The 6,623-nt window shown below is 40.3% G+C and overlaps 1 pseudogene; it reads left to right on the forward strand.

Annotated features, from left to right (window-relative positions):
• Positions 1–5,893: 5,893 nt before the first annotated feature.
• On the forward strand, positions 5,894–5,993 carry LOC127124331 (uncharacterized; annotated as a pseudogene).
• Positions 5,994–6,623: the final 630 nt, after the last annotated feature.

Below are 6,623 nucleotides of genomic sequence, written 5' to 3' on the forward strand. Positions count from 1 at the left end.
GGTTATGAACACTAGTCCTAGGATCGGGCATGGTGAATAGGCAAAGAGCTTGGTTATCAATAATAAGCTCAAACTCGTCAGACCCTAGGTTTGCTATAAACATAGTGTTGAAGAGGAAGGGTATACTCATAGTAGTAATGCCACAAAAAGGGCTTAGGTCAAGCATAGGCTGACGTAATCCAATAGCATTACCTATCATAGTTATCAAACCGCCTATTCGGATTGGTGCTCGCTCATCCTGGATAAGGTGGTCCAAATTAGCTAACATAAAAGTGGCACCGTTTACTGGACGGTTCTGGGAAGCACAAAATATGATGAAGAGTTCATCACGTGAAACTGAAGTACTATTTGGCTTCTTCCCAAATAAAGTGTGGGTCAGGATCTTATGGAAATAGCGAAAGGCCGGGTTGTGTATGTTTCCAGAGAGAAACTCATGTTCCTCGGGCTCGTCATTTCCAGTCAACTTACCCCAAAAGTGTTCAAGTTCTCTATATTCAAAAAGTTCTTCCTGGCTTACTGTGAATGTGTCAAAGGAGGTAGGAAAACCCAAAAGGTTGGTAAAGTCTCTAATATTAAATTGGTACTCCATGTTGAACATTCTGAACTGGATAAAACCTCTGCTAATTCCTTTTCCATGGCTGGGTAGATAGATTAATGAGCTAAGGAATTCTAGTGTGAGTCTCCGGTAGGTGGTGAAATGTCTTAGGATAGGGGATGTCTCCCATCCTATCTGATTCAGCAAATACAGGACACTTTGTCTCAGTCCAAGGGCAGTCATAGCCCAATCATCAGCATATAAACTAGGTAGCATCTCTCTAGTGGCTAGTTCTTCAAACTTTTGTTTCTGAGCCATTCCTCTGAATTTGATACCCATACGATCAATATGTCCCATCTGGTTAGTGTTAGCTAGAGAAAAGAAAACATGAGTTTTAGTCAGGATTTGGCCAAATGCCGAAAGAAGAAAAAATTATTATTAAATTAAAATGAATTAGGAATGAATACTAAACAGAAATTAAAAGAATAATTAAGGAAGAAATAGGAAGATAATAATAATAATATAAGGAAATAATAAAATAATTGTGGGTTGTCTCCCACTAAGCGCTTTGTTTAAATGTCGCAAGCTCGACAAAGAAACTGTTAAATATAATCTATTAATCCTGGAGGCATTTCGTCTAAGTGTAGGATTTGCGAATCTCCATTGGTTTCCGCATAGTGATAGTGTTTTAGACGTTGCCCGTTTACGGTGAACGGTTCTGTGGATTTGCCTTTAATTTCTATCGCTCCACTGGGAAAGATGTTAGTGATATGAAAAGGACCTGACCATCTGGATCGTAGTTTTCCCGGGAATAACTTTAGTCTAGAGTTAAATAAAAGGACTGCGTCGCCTTGCTTGAAGATTTTCCTTGATATACGCTTGTCATGCCATTGTTTTGTTCTTTCTTTGTAGATTCTGGCATTTTCATAGGCGTCTCTTCTGAGTTCCTCTAATTCGTTTATGTCAAGGATTCTCTTTTCAATGGCGGCTTTATAGTTTAGATTCAGATTTCTAATAGCCCAATAGGCTTTATGTTCTAATTCTACCGGGAGGTGGCAGGATTTTCCATATATGAGCTTAAATGGGGTCGTCCCTATGGGGGTTTTATAAGCAGTTCGGTATGCCCACAAAGCTTCTGGTAATTTCAACGACCAGTCTTTCCTTGAAGTGGCGACTGTTTTTTCTAGTATTTGCTTGATTTCTCTGTTAGATACTTCCACTTGTCCACTGGTCTGAGGGTGGTAAGGTGTCGCTATCCTATGTCTCACGCCATATTTAAACAATAATTTTTCGAGTACCTTGGATATAAAGTGCGATCCACCATCACTGACTACTATTCTTGGGATGCCAAATCTCGGAAATATTATATTCTTAAAGAGTCTAATTACTACTCGGGTGTCATTTGTTGGAGAAGCTATAGCTTCGATCCATTTTGATACGTAGTCAACTGCCACGAGTATGTATTTGTTACCGAAAGAGGGTGGAAAAGGTCCCATGAAGTCTATTCCCCACACGTCGAAGATCTCTACTTCCAAAATACCTTTTTGTGGCATCTCGTCACGTCTAGATATGTTTCCTGTGCGTTGACATCTGTCACATTCCTTAATAGCCGCATGTACGTCCTTCCATATAGTTGGCCAATAAAAGCCGGCTTGTAGGATTTTAGAGCAGGTCTTGGATGTACTTGTGTGTCCACCATAAGGAGCGGAGTGGCAGTGTTGGATTATATTTTCTACCTCTTCTTCGGGTATACATCGACGGAAAATACCATCGGGGCCCCTTTTGAAAAGTAAGGGATCATCCCAGTAATAGTGTTTTATATCGTAGAAGAATCGTTTCTTCTGCTGGTAGGATAAAGTGGGTGGAACTATTCCGGCAGCTAAATAATTGACGAGATCAGCGTACCATGGTGTGACAGATATAGCTAAGGTGGTTTCTACTTGTTTGTCAGAGTTGTTCTCTTCCAAAGTAGCTATAAGTTTATCGTACGAGAAATCATCGTTAATTGAGGTTCTTTCCGGTTCAAGGTTCTCAAGTCTAGAGAGGTGGTCTGCTACTATGTTTTCAGTTCCTTTCTTGTCTTTGATTTCTAAATCGAACTCTTGTAGCAACAAGATCCATCTTAGGAGTCTAGGTTTAGCATCCTTTTTTGTTAAAAGGTACTTGATAGCAGCGTGATCAGTGTAAACTATTATTTTGGCTCCGACCAAGTAAGAACGAAATTTATCTAGCGCAAATACAACTGCTAGGAGTTCTTTCTCGGTAGTTGCGTAATTCATTTGCGCTTCATCTAGGGTTCTACTTGCGTAATATATAACGTGAAGCTTTTTATCCTTTCGTTGTCCTAAAACAGCACCTACAGCATAATCGCTGGCATCACACATTATTTCGAATGGTTCATTCCAGTCGGGTGTCTGCATTATGGGTGCGGAGATCAATGCTTGCTTAAGCGCTTGAAATGCTTTTAAACAGTTATCGTCGAATATGAAATCATCATCTTTCATCAATAGTCCGGTTAAAGGTTTAGTTATCTTAGAGAAGTCTTTGATGAATCGTCGGTAAAAACCGGCGTGTCCTAAGAAGCTTTGTACTTCTCTCACAGTTTTCGGGGGTTGAAGGTTTTCGATTACCTCTATTTTGGCTTTGTCTACTTCAATTCCTCTGTTCGAGATGATGTGTCCTAAAACAATTCCTTCTTGTACCATAAAATGGCACTTCTCCCAGTTAAGTACTAAGTTTACTTTTACACATCGCTCAAGAACTCTTTCTAGGTTTTCAAGGCATTCTTCAAAACTTTGTCCGTATACGGAAAAGTCATCCATAAATACTTCCATGATGTTTTCGAGAAAGTCGGCGAAAATTGCCATCATGCATCTTTGAAAGGTTGCAGGAGCATTACACAGGCCAAACGGCATTCGTCTATAAGCGAAGGTACCAAAAGGGCACGTGAACGTTGTCTTTTCTTGGTCATCAGGGTGAATTGGTATTTGAAAGAAGCCTGAATAACCGTCTAGATAACAGAAATGTGAATGTTTTGCTAATCGTTCTAACATCTGGTCAATGAATGGTAAAGGGAAATGATCTTTTCGGGTTGCTTTGTTTAGTTTCCTATAGTCAATGCACATTCTCCATCCCGATTCGATTCGTTTAGTTATAGTTTCCCCTTTTTCGTTTTCAATAACGGTTATGCCTCCTTTCTTTGGTACTACGTGTACAGGACTAACCCATTTGCTATCAGATATAGGATATATAATACCTGCTTCTAATAACTTGGTTATTTCCTTCTTTACTACCTCACTCAGGATCAGATTTAGTTTCCTTTGGTGTTCCCTAGAGGTTTTACAGTCTTCTTCTAACATGATGTGGTGCATACAAATAGAAGGACTTATTCCTTTAAGATCGGTGATGTGGTAACCTAGTGCGGTTGGATACTTTCTTAAGATATGTAGGAGTTTTTCTGTTTCGAGTCTTCCTAGGTCTGCATTAACTATCACAGGTTGTTCAAGTTCTAAATCTAGGAATTCATATCTCAGATTTTTGGGAAGTGTTTTCAGGTCAATGGTTTGTTTGTTAAGACATTGCGTGGGGTCCGGTGTTATTGCTAAACATTGGTTACATTTGTCTTTTAAAAGATAGTCTGATGATTTGTCTTCTCCTAACTCTGCTTCTTTTATGCATTCATCGATGATATCCATGAAGTAACATGTATCTTCTATTGCAGGTGCTTTCAAGAATTGGGAAAGAATGAACTCAATTTTCTCTTCACCTACTTCGAAGGTGAGTCGTCCTCGTTTTACGTCTATGATTGCACCGGCAGTTGCTAAAAACGGTCTTCCCAGTATAATGGGTGTAATATCATCTTCTCTAATGTCCATAATTGTAAAATCAGTTGGAATGTAGAATTGACCTATGCGTACGGGAACGTTTTCAAGAATTCCTACAGGATATTTGATGGAACGATCTGCTAGTTGCACAGACATTTTGGTTGGTCTTAATTCTCCCATTTCCAGTTTCTTACATATGGATAAAGGCATAACGCTAATTCCGGCTCCTAAATCACATAAGGCTTTGTCGATGACAAATTTTCCTATGTGACAGGGTATAGAGAAACTACCCGGATCCTTGAGTTTAGGAGGCATGTTTTGGATTATAGCGCTACATTCGGCAGGGAGTGTAACGGTTTCGCTATCTTCAAGTTTCCTCTTATTAGAAATAATTTCTTTTAAGAATTTAGCATAGGAGGGCATCTGCGTAATAGCTTCGGTGAACGGAATTGTAACGTTTAATTGTTTAAGGAGATCAACAAATTTTCTAAATTGGCCCGCATCTTTGGTTTTAACAAGCCTTTGAGGGTAAGGGATAGGTGGTTTGTAAGGTGGTGGAGGTACATAAGGTTCCTTCTTTTCTAGGGTTTCCTTATTACTCTCTTCCTTTTCCTTAGGTTCACTTTCCTCAGTTGATTTCTTAGGGTTTCGGTTTTCTATCCTTGGATCAGACGGTCCTTCCACTTCTGTTCCACTTCTTAATATAATTGCATGAGCGTGGCTTCTCGGATTAGGTTGGGGCTGTCCAGGGAATGTACCAGTTGGGGCAGCAGTAGGTGCTTGTTGTTGGGCTACTTGTGATATTTGTGTTTCCAGCATTTTGTTATGGGTAGCCAGGGCATCTACTTTGCTTGCTAGTTGTTTAAGTTGTTCGCCAGTGTGTACATTCTGGTTTAAGAAATCTTTATTGGTTTGTTGTTGGGAAGCTATAAAGTTTTCCATCATGATTTCCAAGTTGGATTTCCTAGGGGCGTTATTGTTAGGCATGGATGGGTTCGGTTTCTGATATCCCGGAGGTATAGCTGGGGCTTGATTTGGAGACTGTCCAGGTGCGTACAAAGCATTATTACTCTTATATGAAAAGTTTGGATGGTTCTTCCAATTTGAGTTATAGGTATTCGAGTGGGGGCTTCCTTGAGCATAGTTCACTTGCTCTGCTTGGATTCCTGTCAAGAGTTGACAATCCGTAGGAGTGTGACCTTGGATTCCACAGACCTCGCAATTCTGAGTTATAGCAACCACGGCGGCTGGAGGTGATACATTTAAACTTTCAATTTTTTGGACCAAAGCATCCACTTTTGCATTAACGTGATCAAGGTTACTTATCTCGTACATGCCAGTTTTCGTTTGAGGTTTTTCCACCATTGTTCGTTCGGTTCCCCACTGATAGTGGTTTTGGGCCATGCTTTCGATAAGCTGGTAAGCATCAGCATAAGGTTTGTTCATTAGTGCACCACCTGCAGCGGCGTCTATTGTTAACCTTGTGTTGTACAAGAGACCATTATAAAATGTGTGAATTACTAACCAGTCTTCCAAACCATGGTGTGGGCAAAGTCTCATCATGTCTTTGTATCTTTCCCATGCTTCGAAAAGAGACTCGTTGTCTTTCTGTTTAAATCCGTTTATCTGGGCTCTTAACATAGCTGTTTTACTTGGCGGAAAGTATCGGGCTAGAAAAACTTTCTTCAACTCGTTCCATGTGGTGACAGAGTTTGAAGGGAGAGACTGAAGCCATCTTCTAGCGCTATCTCTTAATGAGAAAGGAAAAAGACGAAGTCGAATTGCCTCTGAACTGACACCATTAGCTTTAACAGTATCAGCGTATTGGACAAATACGGATAAATGAAGGTTTGGATCCTCGGTAGGATTTCCAGAGAATTGGTTCTGTTGCACAGCCTGCAACAGCGAAGGTTTAAGTTCGAAGTTGTTTGCTTCGATTGCGGGCGGAGCAATACTTGAATGCGGCTCATCTTGCGATGGAGCGGCGTAATCTCTAAGAGCACGAGCTGGTTCTGCCATCTCGGTTATCGAAGGAAAAATGTTTTTGAAATCAGGAAGTTCTAAAGGAGGGAGATTGTTTGCAGCACGATATTCCCGAATTCGTCGTAGGACTCGGAGATATAGTTCGATATCGTTGATTCGTAAATAGAGCGGTTCGCCTTGAGAGCGAGTGCGTGGCATACAAATCAACGAAAGAAAGAATAGAAGAAAAAGAAACCTTAGTCTCTACAGCGTAACGGATAAGTTACGATATCGATTAAATA

This window comes from Lathyrus oleraceus, chromosome 2 (genome assembly GCF_024323335.1).
Source record: "Lathyrus oleraceus cultivar Zhongwan6 chromosome 2, CAAS_Psat_ZW6_1.0, whole genome shotgun sequence".
Lineage (NCBI taxonomy): Eukaryota > Viridiplantae > Streptophyta > Magnoliopsida > Fabales > Fabaceae > Lathyrus > Lathyrus oleraceus.